General features: G+C 39.5%; 1 protein-coding gene across 3 annotated transcripts in view; it reads left to right on the forward strand.

The window, feature by feature from the left end:
- The first annotated feature begins 429 nt into the window (after window positions 1-429).
- Window positions 430-14,863, forward strand: part of GULP1 (GULP PTB domain containing engulfment adaptor 1) — a 273,282-nt gene continuing 258,848 nt past the window's right edge. For 2 of the 3 annotated variants that reach the window (XM_033400258.2, XM_033400261.2), the window contains exon 1: window positions 430-1,142. The gene's annotated coding sequence lies outside the window, so the exon portion shown is untranslated. The remainder of the gene's footprint in view (window positions 1,143-14,863) is intronic. The other variant, XM_004276921.3, reaches the window with a different exon arrangement.

Consider the following 14,863-nt stretch of genomic DNA (forward strand, 5'->3'; position numbering starts at 1 on the left):
TGAGCAGCATCTCAAAAGATTTGAGTAAATGTCCTCTCATCCTCAAAGAATCGCTTAAACGAGGATATCCCTCCTTCTTGTCCTTCTTCCCACACAGAAGTTTACTGTGTCAGTAAGGATGGTTTGTTATGTTTTCCCTCGAACCCCACGTAGATGTCCTGAATTCTGAGGTTAATATCTGAATGGAGCAAATGAGCATGACCTGGTGGTGGAGGCAGTTTTCTGTTTTCTTTCCTTTCTTTTTTTTTTCTTGTAAGGCATAATAAAGTGCAGAGATTCAGTAAGTTTTAAAAAACTGAGGAAAAATAAATTTAAAAAGTGTAGAGGTGCGGCCAGAGACACAGCAAAAACTGTGTCAGTGCTTTCTTGATAAAGGCTGTAAAGAAGGTATGTGCTACTCGTGTGTGTGCTTCCTTGGACACTTTTTTTTTTTTTTTCTTGTTAAGCAGCAGAAGTGTTTTGAAATTGTGTGCAGAAACACAGAGAGACAAGGGAAGGCGAATAGTCCCGATCCGGTGCTTCAGGGAGGAGGTTCAAAAGGAAACGCAGCGGGGGACGAGGAGTGGGGGTGGGGAGAACTGTGTTTTGGCTCCCGTGCCGGCTAAGAACCGGGTAAGGTAAGGCCTCGTCTTCTCCGGTCGAGTTTCTCTCACATTCCACTCTCCCCCTGGGTCCTGCGTGCCGACGCCATATAGCCCAGAGGGCCCATAGGAGACGAGCATCAGAGACCGAAGAAAGTCAGCGAGCTGGAACCCAGGCGTCCCGTTTGGAAGTGTCCAAGGAGATCGCCCCAAGTGCGCCAGCCGAGTCTGGGAGAGTTTCCTTTTGGCCGAGAGGGGGAGCCCCGCGTTCCCAGCCGGGAGCGACCTGGAGTCCCGAGCCTCGAGCCTCAGCCGCCAGCTAGCGCCAGTTTTGGCTTCAGCCGATTAGGAAGAGGAGGGAGGGGGCCGAGAGCGCGTAGAGGGAGGGGACCGGAGCCGGAGGGTCCCGAGTCCAGCTCGCTGTTGACGTAGAGAAACTTTCCCTCTCGGCCACGGAAACGGCGCCCGGGCTGCGCCGGAGCGGAGTTCGCCAGGCTCCGAGGACGCGGCGGCTCTCCATGTCCCTGCCCGGAGCCTGACCCGACTGCATCAGTCAGTAAGGTACGGAGAGACCGCGGTTTATCTGGGGGCTTCCCTGGCTGCAAGCCCAGCGTCCCGCCAGGTAGCGTGCAGTTTCTTTTAAACTGACATCCTGAGAGGCGGCGGGCGGTGGTCAGCCCCGGCCGGGTGCCGGGGACGGAGGGCGCGGGGCTGCTTGCCGCCACTACCGCCGCTGGGCAGGTTGCAAAAATTAAGACACTGAAAGGCTCAGGAAGTCGTCCAGCAAGAAAGGAGGCTGAGACCTGTTGACTACTGCCGTGGCAGTGCTGCAGGGATGACGGGGAGCCCCCCGAGGTCGGGGACGCATTGGTCTCCGGACTCCTGGAGCCCTTTGTGGTAACTTTGGTCCGGGGAGCCGGGGCCGGTGGTTAGGAGCTGGAGGGGGCGGTGGGGCGCGGGTGGATCAGGACGGCTGAGGGTGTGCGGACCAGACGGGACTGAGTAGGCAAGTCATCTCCGGGTCACAGCGAGGCTACCCAGGAGCAAAACTTCTTCCAGCGTAACCTCCCTTTTGTTGGCTCCGGGAGGGAGTGTGGGCATGGGGGGCGGGGAGGCGCGAAGCTCCGAGGGCGGGCCGTGGATTCTTTAAAACCCAGGGCTGGGAGGGCCCAAACTCAGGGGCGGCGCCCACATGGTTACCCTGTGGCTGGGTGGGTCGAGTAGTTCCTTCTGGCGGGCGCTACCTTAGAGAGGCGCACGGCTCTGCGGGGTGCTTGAGACCCTGGGCTCTCGGTCCCGTTGCCGAGCTCGCTCGCCCGGGTCCACCAGCCCGGGGGGCTGATTCACTGCACGGATCAGAACCCAGCGCGATCGGTTCTTCCCTGTGGCTCCTGGGGCCGCCGCTCAGAGTTCCCTGTGTGCGGAAGGGAACTCGGGGCAGGCTGGTTTTCTTGGAATGTGTTTACGATGTTGAATGGAACTTGAACAGGAAGCTGGGCGCTGCAGCTGGAACTAGCTTGCCAGGGTAGAGTAAGGAAGACGTAGCTGGTGTTGGGCTTGGCGTGCGCACTTAGTACCTTGGGCAAACCCCGAATAAGTGCGGGTGTCGGTCAAGGTATCCCTTCCTGGGTCCTGGCAGTTTTCCCGACTGAGCTCGCCTTATTTCCACTGGCAATCAGACATTTACATGCACTATTTCAGTCTGCAAGTTTAACAAAGTATAATGCAATTAGGAAGAATTTAGTAAGTTTATTTTGGGACCTGCTTTAAAAAACTATATATATATATATATATATATCTTGCATCAGCACTTGAGAATAAAAGTTTTTGGAGAGTGTTCCAGTCGTGACTCCCCTTGTTAATTTCTAGGACTACAAGGAGACCCGGACACTGATGATTTTGTGTCTTTGATGCCAAGTGGGTGATAAGGTGGTAAAGGAGGGCAGTAATGAGACAGAATGAATGTGAGGAGGTAGGAAACTCTGAGAGGAGTTGGGCATTTTTCAGATTTGCAAATCGCCCCTTTTTCTGCCAGTCTTTCCCTCCTTCCCCAAATAAACAAGTAACCTTGCTAGAAAACCCACCAATTGGGAGAGTGCAGTCCCTGGCGACTACAAGCCTTGCTGGAAACAGCAGACAGACTAAGGTACTGCCCCACTGCATAATTAAAAGGTCTCCTTGAGCTGTCCAGGACTGTTTTCCAAGTTTTTACCACTGACAAGGAAAGAAGAGAGGAACCTGGCCGGCAGCCAAACTAGACTGAGCTCAGTAGCCAAACATAAAAGGGACTGGGGAAGTTGCTGGGGATAATTGGAAAGGAGCTGTTGGTTGTACTTGGGTTTAAACAAGGGGTTTCTTTTGCAGTGAGAATTTTAAGGTGACTAAGATCAGTATTCTTGGCAAAAAAAATAAGCTAAGCATAGAGTGCAGTGGGATGTGACAGAGGAGAGTGAAAGAAGCGGTCTAGGAGGGATGTCTGACCATTCCCTATCAGTGTTGCAGTGGAATAGCTGGGGGCCTGGTGCTTTTTGTGAGATCATACTTTGCAAATACCCACACTTTGTTGTCTCCTCAACTTGGACTAGGCTTGCTGCAACTTCAAGCCCTTGACCTTGACCTTTGTTTTCACAGCCAGTAAGAACTGAAGACTTGGGTTTTGAGCAGGTGATTTTCCACCTAAATCGAATAATTCAATTAGGTATTCTCAAATGGCACAAAAGTGGGTCATGAAATTAAAGTGGAAAATGTGTCCACATGTCTTCCTTGTGTTTGTCAAAAGTGATCCCGATAATAGAACTTGCTCTTTCACCTGAAGGAGTAGAAGTTGGTGTGATCTCAGTATTTCACACATTGGCCCAATACGTTAAGGCCCTGCTGCTTCCAAGTTCTGGACTAGCCAGGAACTGAGAGTCTTATCTGCAATTAGGACCCTTCTTTTCTGTGTTAAAATTGCTCATGTTTCCTCTATTTTTTTTTCAGGAAGGTTGGTCTACTGTTGTGGGTTTGGGGGTTGAATAGTAAAAAACACTAATATGGTATTTCTTCTGGATTGGTGAGTTTGGGATTGTGAATATCAGCCTATTCTCTGAGATTGACTTTATGAATCACCCTTGGCAATGTGTTTTCCCTGTCTATGATTTCAGTTTTTCCACTTGCAAAATAAAGAAATTTCCTTTGCATAATTACAAGCCTACAGTAAGCTTTAAAGAGATGAAATTATGTTAATACGTTTTTAGATATAAGGTCATAGGGCTTCTGTCTCGGTTGATTCTATTGAGATTTGTAGGGGTAAATTGGAATATTTATACCTAAAATACAAATGTAATAGTGACATACCTATTTAATTTATAAAAATTACTACTGTGCCTTTTAATCACAGCTTTAGTTTAATCATAAATTTTATGTTTTTGAAAATATTGGGTGAGATTTTATGACTAAAGCTGAGTCATTCTCTCAAACAGCAAAGAACAATCAGCAAATTCATTGACTTTTTTATTTTGGTTTATATTTATACTCAAGGACCAGTTATTTTTTTAAGACCAGCTCAATTTTGCCTTTATGAGAAGTTACCAAATATATTTGCAGAATTTGGCTCCCTTCTCGGAAATAACACTTGAGAGACTGAAATACATTTATGATGTACAAACAAACTTTCTTTTCCCAATGGCCACAACAGTTTCCTTAAAAGTTTAGAGGGTAGATTTAGGAGCCATTCATTAATTGATTCAACCAATATTTGTTGCATACTTTTTATGTCTGAGGAAACATCAAGCTTGGATTTAAATCCCAGCTCAGAACTTTTCAGCACTGTGATTTGTGTGGGTTATTTTACTTCTTAAATGTTTTACCAACATATAATTTATTATCTATATTGCTATCTGTAATGTATGAACTTTTAAACTATTGATACATGCATGATAGTTGTGAAATATTTAATTTTTAGTTTGACACATCAATTAGTAAAATAAACTACCTATTTTTATAGTTCAATGGACTGAATCATACTCTTGGATGTGTAACTTAACTATTTTTCAAGTGAAGAGGTTAGTGTATTAGAGAAAGAATACAGAATAAATATGGATATATTAAAGGATAAGATCTTTTGGTAAAATACTTAATCATAACTTTTATTTTTAGACTTCACCTTATCATTAATAGTGAATCTATTAAAAGTGGGAGTATAAGGAAGATTGCAGTTTGAATTTATGGTCATCTTAATACGACCAGCACTTTTTTTGACTTTTTTTGTCTAGTAGGAATCACCTACTAGACAAGTGAATGTTCAAGGATGTAATAGGGTAATTTTACTGTAAAATAACCAGTTTTGCTTTTGATTTTAAACTTAACATTTTTAAAATGTTACTCTCCTTGCTGAATATTAGATAATTTAAATTTTACTTAGCAGAGTACTTTGTGGTTCGTTCTGAAAAACTGTGATTTGTTTTGTAAAACCTCTAAAGAACAAGAAAAGTTATTTTATTCGGATATAATAATGGATTCAAAAGTAGTTACAGGACCCAACTGCATGACTGCCATGAGCCCTGGTCCCTAAACATGTTAGAGGCTGGTGGATCTAATAGTGTTTGTCTTAATGCATTTAGAGATCAGGAAAGTTAAACTTGTTCCTATGGGAGCGTAAATATATTCAAATTGAAGAGGAAAAATAGTATAAACTTTGAGCAGAGAAATTGCTTTGCTTCCAGTGAGGATATGAAATTGAAATCAGCCCTTTATTTTTAAAGATAATTGCTAAAAGTCACTGTTGCAGAGTTAGGCTTAGAAAACAGTTCTTATACTCTTTTTAGGCTCTGTTATTTGCTAGTTTTGTATTTGTTTTATGCTAAGAAAATGTTTTCAGCCACTCTAATGATACTTATAGTGCATGATTATTTTTCATCAGAAAACAGGTAATTGACTCAAATACTGAGCAGGAGAATAAGTACAAATTTTCTGTTTACCACTGAAATGGTATAATTATAGTAAATTTGGAATTAGTTTCATCATTCAATATTGTATACTTAATGATAGTTTTGGAAAGACTGCTTTAATTTGCTCACATAATATGAATAAGTGAGTTAATTTATGTAACAATTGTGATTGCAAAGATTAATATGCCTTTTTTATTTTTTTGAACACATTGGGTCTTCGTTGCTGTGTGCGGGCTTTCTCTAGTTGCAGCAAGCGGGGGCTACTCTTCGTTGCGGTGTGCGGGCTTCTCATTGCAGCGGCTTCTCTTGTTGCAGAGCACAGGCTCTAGGCCCGCAGGCTTCAGTAGTTCTGGCACGAGGGCTCAGTAGTTGTGGCACGAGGGCTCAGTAGTTGTGGCTCGCGGACTCTAGAGCGCAGGCTGAGTAGTTGTGGCGCACGGGCTTAGTTGCCCCGCGGCATGTGGGATCTTCCCGGACCAGGGATCGAACCCATGTCCCCTGCATTGGCAGGCGGATTCTTAACCACTGTGCCACCGGGAAGTCCCAATATGACTTTTTAAAAGAGTTTTAAATAACACTGTATATATTTTTCAGGGTGCACCTACTAGACAATATCTAGATAGTAATAGCCATCTTTATTTCATGTTTGTTTCTTGCTATTAACATTATATAAATATACCTACATATAATCTTCATCACATGCCTTCTGAAGAGGAGATTCAGAATATATCTTAGAAACTTCCAAGCCTTGGATAGATAATCCCTTTCCCATATATATGTTTGTATGTATATATATGTACAGAGAATTATGACATGTATTCTTTGATGTTTCTCTATTTGGGCTAGGTATATTTTTTGTAAGAAAAAGCAACTTCAATTAATTGATATTTCTGAGCTAATTTTAACCATTAGTTTAAAATCTTTTCCAGATAACTCTTGCTAGAGATTCTTGACTTTTTTTTTTTTTCCAAATTTTAAAGGAGTTTCATGCTTTTACTTATACCTGTAAAGGATGAGAAAAATAATGGAAAATATCTGGTATCATCGTTCTTGGTTAATGGCTCTGATGGTGACATAATCATGGAAGCCTTTTCTACCTTTCTTAAGTAGAACACAGACAAATGTGCAGTTAACTACTGTCAGAAGGTAAATTCACTGCTTGGAATGTGGCTACTACTGCTAAGTTTATAAGGTTCTGTGAAGTGAGAATTGTGTGTAAATGTAGTGTTTTCCTGGTATTGTATAGCTTTTTCTTATGATTATCAGATGTTACAGTTGATCTGTTCCCTGATACTTCAACCACAAGTCCTCCAAGAATTTCAGGGAACATAAACTTTGACAGAGCCGTTAACCAAGAGCAGATTGAATGATTTGGGCTCAGTCTTTAATCCACTTTCTTGTAGAAGTGATGATAGCCATTCAAATGACCAAAACACAGCTAGTTGAGAGGTTTAGTAGAAGGAAATACAGAGCACAAGTAACCTACTAAAGGAATCATTAAGGATTGGATGTATAATCTTTTAAAACAGTTATGTAATATTTCATCAAATGATAACTAAGCTCTACTTCTCACTTAGTTTGTAATAGTGATTTTAGACAGCATTTTGGCTAAAAAGCAAACAGAACCATCTGTGCTGTGGCAGAAATCTCCAGTTTGGGGTAATTAACAGTTGATATAAGAGAATGAACTTGATTTTAGCTTTTTGATTTCTCTTATAGCTGTTTACAACCATCAAGTAAAATTTTAACAGCAAATAGGTTAATTTACCCAGATTTCCACTTGGGTGAGTTAAAACATAGCTTGGTAAGTACTGATAGGAGTTTTACTTAAGAAGACAGAGTGCTTTGTAAAGTGTTTTTAAAGGTCAATGTGCATGTTATTCTCATAATCTATTTAATTTTTGTCTGCTTTTGAAGAACTCCATAAAAAATATGGAACTTTGGCTGATGGTAAAACTTTCCTACTACCTCCTTGAGGATGTGCACTATTATAATCTTAAAAATGTACTTAAATGTAGATTGTTGCTGGTAGTACACATAAATATAGAGAAATTTGGCTTATTGTAAAGAACAATTGTATAACTGAGTTAATTCCAAAGCAGTCTATCTCTATGCTGCATATAGTAACTGAGTATATAATTAGTTAGAAGCTACTTATGCAGTGTAGTTTAGCAAAATACAGTTTAAGAGAATTGTTAAAGAGAAATATTTGAGTAAATGAATTGTATTTGAAATTATCTAAATGCCATCTGAAATGGCAAAAGTCTATTGAAATTTCAGATCTATAAAGTAACAATGCTTTATAATAAGAATAGGTATTGTTTTGAAATTTTGTGAATTATTATTTCTGTTTTATATCATTGTGACTCTGGATGTCTAGGAGAAAAGCCTTTAAAATTCTTTATGGCAAACAAGTAAGATTTATTATATTGCCAACATTGTCTTTAATTCTTTTTAAAGGAAGAACTGCTACTAAATTTATAACATGTGAATTTATCATAGGCTTAATTGCTTAAATTAGGTAGACTAGGAAATTTATGATTAATTTCAAAAAATGAAATTTCCTAGAGTAGTGCAGATGAGGCTTTAAAAAACAATGTTATAATAAATCTTTCTTTGGGACTTTCTTATTCGATGAGATATACAGACTTTCTCTTAAGTCTTCATAAAAATTTGCAATCTTCCCCCACCCCCCTTCTCATTCTGAAAAATGTTACTAGATTTAAAGTATGAGTTGACAAATAAGGGATTTTTATATTATCCAATGGAATTTTATAAATATTTATTGAACACTGTTTTGGTTTTTTTTTTGGCAGTGACAGAGACCTATCTCCAATTAACTTAAATAGACTTACATAGAACTTATTTCCATATAATTCTGTGCTACAGTGGAGAGAATATTGAAGGAGTAGGGGTAGAGGTTATTTATCAGCATGAGGGGAAGCAGTGTCTGGAAAGAAAGTGTGGAGGTGATTCCTAGGCAAAGGATGAAGATGAGTTAGCAAGCAATGAAGGAGAGCAGTTCAAGACAGTGAGTGGTAAAGGCAAAGAGGCATGGAACCCTGTGAATGGTTTAACAGAGCAAACTGAATTTCGGAACTTTGGAGATGTTTCTCCTTTCTATCTTCATGTTGATGACCATAATCATTAGTAATTGCATATGGGAGTTTAAGAACTTTAACTGGATTAATTATTTTAAAAAACTGCTATCTTCTTTTTATTTCTTTTTAAATTTCTCCAGGTCTAACTAACATGTAATTGGAGTCACAAGGAGTTGAGTGTGCGCTCCATTTCACACTCGTGGTGGTGGTGGTGGGGGTGTCCATGAACTTGGATATAAAACAATAACATTATTACTCTTGAACACTTCACTTAAATTTAGTATGTTTTTCAGTTTTGAAGGCAGGGAAACACACACACACAAGTAATCTTAAGTACCTATAACCTTCTAGAAGTTGCACATATTTATTGTCATGTCTCATGACTCTGCACATATTTTGAAATATTTTTAGGTTTACCACCAGTTTAAAATTACAATAATAATTACACTTGCTTCTAGGTATTATTTTTTATATGTGAATATATCTATAGACATGTAGCTATATCTCAAATTGGTTTTTTGTGGTACATGGGCCTCTCGCTGTTGTGGCCTCTCCCGTTGAGGAGCACAGGCTCCGGACGCGCAGGCTCAGCGGCCATGGCTCACGGGCCCAGCCGCTCCGCGGCATGTGGGATCTTCCCGGACCGGGGCACGAAACCGTGTCCCCTGCATCGGCAGGCGGACTCTCAACCACTGCACCACCAGGGAAGCCCTGGCCAGTCATTTTGATTTGCCTGGTTCTGAGTCCGTGTTTGGTACATCTCAGGATCCTCCCATGTGTGCACGCAAGATGGATTCCAGCAAAGAGGCCTGTGGGTAGCTTTACATCACTCCTCTTTTGACCTCCAGGGAGCTTTTTAATTGGGAAGGTCTCCTTGACTTAGAGAATGAGGAATATGTGGTCTCTTATCTTTTATCTGGGCAGGGCTCAGCCTCTCCTATCTTCATCTTCGAGTATCTGTCTATAGGGGACTAACTCCAGCTGCTTGGCCTGGGGCCCATCTATCTCCTGCCTCAAGGGGAAGGCAGTTCATTTCTAATAAGAAATTTGGATTAGGCTGAGCTAGTAGTCACAGTGTTTCTATTTCCCTTGTCAGTGATTGTTTATGGAGGGGGCACTTGTTCCTTGTCCCAGTCAGAGTCAATTATATGAAATGACAGAACTGGAGGGAGGTGGGGTAGAAAAACTTCCTTTACACTTGGGAAGGGGACATTGGTGAGAAGGCATACATATGTCAGCTCTTGATATTTGTCCTGTATGGAATAGATGCTTGAAATTGCAATAGGGGGTCATCTTTTGTCCATGAGGATATCGAGCTCGAGGGCAAAACAAATGCATCAATGAAGAAAGAAAAAAATGTAAAGAACCTGAATGCTTGATGGCATTGTTGGGTCCCTGAATCAACCTGCCATATTTCTGGATTTACTGTTGTGTAAGAGAATGAATTTATTTATTTTTCAAACCAGTTTGAACTAGACCTTTCAGTTACTTAAATGAGAAAGTATCTCAATTAGAACAGTTATTAAGTGGTATCTTAATTTGAAATAAATATTTTAGAAATAACAATTTAGATAATTAAAGAAAATTTATAGACCACTTGGGTTTTGTAAACTTTGGATATGATTAGTGCTATTACTCTATATAAATATATTATTACTCAATGCACCAAATTTTATTATGTTTTTAATACAGTGATTGTATTAATCATCTTAGCTAAAGTTATTTGGGGATGAATATATTCTACATATATCTCAGAATACATTATTCAATAAAAATAAAATAACTTGAAATACAAATTCAAAATCTAATCCATAAAATCACATCACTGTTTATTTGGTTATTTGGTGTCTTTATTGTACTGGGAACATTACCTTAGGAAACACTGAAGTACTCTCATTGCCTTGTCTGAGTAGTTTCAAGCTTGAAGTCATGATAAAACTAACGTAATTATTTAAATGTAAACGATAAAGATGATGGGAGTAAAATTAAGAAAATTGTGTAGTGCAGATCCATTCACAGAAGTAAAAAACAATGCAGACGTATAATAATCTTTTAAGTCAGAACTAGTGTTATAAAGCTCTAGTTCACTGGAACCATAGCAGTTTATTTTCTGCCACCATGTTCATGGTGGTTCTTGCCACCATGTTGAGTTCTAGCTTTTTTTGCTGATTTACCATTATGCACATTGTTTTTTGCTGTATCAAAGTAAGGAGGTATATCTGAGTCTTTGTCCTCTTGCTCTAAAGGTTGTAGGAATTACCCAAAGCTGAGAATTGCCAAAAGCAGGAGTGAAATGTTGAGCTGGCCAAGAAGTTCGACCGAACGAACTTTTTGGCCAATCTAATATATTTTAGAGTATTAATGCTGAAATGGTTTAACTGGTGGTTTAAGCAGGAGGTGGAGGCAAGCAAAACCAGGAATAATCTAACAGGCTCAGAATAGGCAAGTGTCACAGTGGGCAGGTTTGTTGGCAATGAGAGGGTATGAAAAACAGAAAGCTAAAGATTGTGTAGACAGTGGAGGTGAAGAAGAGCAGTGGTGAAACTGGAGGGAGAAACATTACAGATGGTGAAAAGCTGCAGTGACAAATGGTTCGTTCGCCAAGAAAGAACAAGACTGTTGTAGTAGAGCTGTATCAGTGTGGATGTTGAAAGTATGGAGATTGGGTTGGAGAGGGAAATGGACAGCAAGTAATTTGAATACCTTAGGAAAGTGAGAGACCTTAGAAGAAGTTACTGATGGAGAGATCCATAGTTAACAAGACCTCCTACATACCGTGATTGAGATGTGCATATTTTCTTTTTGCATAAAAATGCTGTAAACATACTTGAGATGCTTCCTCTATGAGATCATGACCTTCTTTCAAAGTTAGGCAAGGGAAGTAGAGAATACAAAGTGCTGGAATTCTCAGAGGATTATTGTTCTTTTAGAAGCTGTTGTTCAGGGATTGTTCTGGGGTATCCCTTTGCCCAGAATCAAAGTGCCCTCTGGTGACCTTTTCCTCTTTAAAAGGGAGCCACATTCTTGTGGGTTTTTGAATGTGAATAAATGCCTCTTAGTATGGAAACTATTATAAAGGGACTCTGCTTCTCCACTTCGGAAATTTTAGTAGAAAATATAAATTGGCTCACAGCAGATATGAAACAAGGAAGAGGATAAATATCCAGATAATTCAAATTCCAACTCTCACTAGTGCTAAAATAATCAAATAAAGTGAAAATAGTCGTGCCCTTCCCCCACCCCAATCATTGTCTCTCTTTATTAGGATCTTCATGGCATATGAGCTCTTTTCTTAACCTGTTGTCTTCTACCTGTGGTCCAAACCAAAAATGATTTTTTGAAAGAGAAATAACAAGAATATGACAGGGTTTAGGACACACTACGTCAAAATATGGTACCTTGACATATTGAATACTTCAACCTGAGGGAATTTGAGAAACGGCATGTGAAGGAAGGACTTTCTGACCTTCTCCTGAAGCAGGTCACAAAATCCTCATGTGAGAGGTGCCCTCTCTATCCTAGAAGGAAAGGAACATCCTTAGCTCTGAAAACAAAGGGACACAGAGGAATCTGAATGATCTTGCTAAGTTTCCCCTAGTTTACTATACTTAGCTCATACGCTTGGTCCTGTCAAACCTTTCCAAGACTTGTAACTCTTCTTCAAACCTAGCGTAAAAAAACATTCAGGTTTAATCATTTCTTTGGGTGTCTTCATTTCTTTATGAAGGCTGCTGTGTCACGCAAAACTTATATTAAATACATTTGTTAATACATTGTTAATGTTAATTTGTTAATACTTGTTAATCTGTCTTTTGTTACAGGAAGTTTTAGCGAGAGTCTGGGAGGGTAGAGGAAAATCTACCCTTTTCCTCCTCTACAAATAGCATTTACATAGTGCTCACAATGTCCTGAACATGGTGCTAAATGTTTTTTTTATGATCTGTAAATGATTAAGAAACTTGTTTAAGGTTCCAGGGCTGGCAAACAGTAGACTAGGGCAGATAGTAGGGTGGGAAGTAGTGCATCTTAACCACCATCCTAGTTGAGGAAGTGTGCAGTAGAGTGGCGAGAGTCCCCCTGAAGGATTAGGGCAGCTTCGGTAGTTCTCTTTACTGGTGAGAGTGCGATACCTTTGAATAACCTGATCGCTTAGACTCCTGGCTGGTGCTTAACTCCCCCTTTTTTTGCAGCACCATGAGCTGCTCATCTCCCACTCTTAGAAGTGACAACTTGGCACTCCCATATGACAAGATATTTGTTCATTTTACCCTAGTTAGTTAGATAAAGTATAAAAATTAACTCATTGCCTAAATTGTGTCTGTATGTTGCTTTGGCTCATGCGTGATTTGATTTGTCAAGAAGGTTAAAATGCTTGAGTGAGAAAATCTGACCTTCTTAATCCCATTTTTCCCCTGGTTTTGTCAAAGTGATAAGGTTTGTATAAATAAAGCCTAAGATGTAAAATAACTAATATTAATGTTTTTAAAAGCAAGTCATGTACTTTTCATTGATATTTCCTGCATTGAGAAGATGGACTAGATAACCTCAAAAAACATTTCAGCCCTTAGAGCAGTCTAAGTTTTAGTTTTAAATAATTGTTTTTAAACTAAAACAAGTATCTTAATCAAAATATTGTATTCAGGGTTGTCTGATTTTAATATCTGATTTCATCATTTTGTCTTTTTTTGGTAAGTTAAACTGTTAGACATTTGATCTCTTGAGGTATTTATAGTTTGGGTATTATAAGAAAGTTCTCTTGAACCCTTTGAGCCATAGACAGGGGATATGACATAGTCTACAAGTTAGGGAAGACTCAGCAGTAGAAAGAAATGAGGGTAGAGAGTGTTTCAGGCAGGTAGGAAATCTTAGAGGAGTGAGTATATGGCTCAGCCACAGAATTACAAGATTGAAAATAGAGGTAGAGAATAGAGTGGAAGAGAAAGAAGAACTAGAATCGCTGGAGGTAAAGCCCATGAGGCAAAGACCAGATCTTACAGGACGTTCAAATTCAGAGTTTGCTCTCTATTCTAATAGCAGTCGGAAACCTTTGAAGGATTAAAATAGGATTGGTGACAAGATGTCATCTGCATTTTAGAAAGATTTGACTAGTTGCTCAGCCAGTAAATCGAGGCAAGAGAAGGTGGTAGTCTAGTTTAGCATGACGGCAATGAAAAATGAGTTTGTTCCAGAGATATTTAGGAGGAAAAACATCTGTACATTTTTATGATTTGTTAGTGATCGTGGGAGGTAGGCAGGAGGATGGTGTAAATGTTGATTCTAAGATTCCTAGTTTCGGCAGCTTGGGTGTTGGTATTCATCAGCAAAGTCAATATAGTAGAAGTATTGGAGGAAACTAATGATTTCTATTTTGGACACATTTTGATGTGTCTCTGAATCATTCTGTTGTAGATGTCCAGTAGTAGTTATTTGATGTACATACATGTTTGGAGCTAAGAAGTTTGGTGTGGACTGGTGATATATATGTATATGTGGTGTGTTTGTGTGTGTGTGTGTGTACATATATACAAGTTTTCAGATTTCAGACTACAAATATGAGATTTTAGTCTAGCAAGGGCCATCATATAACAAGGCTCGAGGGCAGAAAAAGCAAAGCCTTAAGCACCACTAAGAAGGAACTACCTATGATGTTGTAAAAGCTAAGATAAAAAAAAAAATAATTTGAGAAGGAGACAATGATCAGCAATGTTAAATAGTATAGAAAGGTAAACAAACAAACAGATTAAAATATCTATTATGTGTCTGTTGTACTTAACATGAAGGTCATTGGTGACTGTGGTGAGAACAATTTTGGTGGAATTATGTGTGTGGTAAGTTATGGAGTAGAGTACATGAAGACAAATCTTTCATGGTATAAATCTGTAGGTGGTACTGGAGAAAGCCTGAGCTTTGGCTTCTCTGGTGATAGGATTGGCTATTTACAACCTGAGTACTCTTCAACAGGCAAATTAATCTCATACTGTTTTCCTTTCTTAATCTGTAAGATGGCATAGACAATAATGCAGGGTTTCTGAGAGGGTTAAAACCATGTTGCATGTAGCATAGTGGCTGGAGTTTGTAAGTGTTAGTAAATGGTAGCTAGCATTATTGTGTAAAGTGTCAATATAATTTTTGTACTGTTATGTTCAACCTCACAGTAAAATTATGTTCTGCTTTCATTCTGATTAGAAAATATGCTGTTTTATATAAATGAATTTATCCTAAACTATAAATACAAATGGAACAACTTCAATGC

The sequence above is a fragment of the Orcinus orca genome, chromosome 7 (assembly GCF_937001465.1).
Source record: "Orcinus orca chromosome 7, mOrcOrc1.1, whole genome shotgun sequence".
Taxonomy (NCBI): domain Eukaryota; kingdom Metazoa; phylum Chordata; class Mammalia; order Artiodactyla; family Delphinidae; genus Orcinus; species Orcinus orca.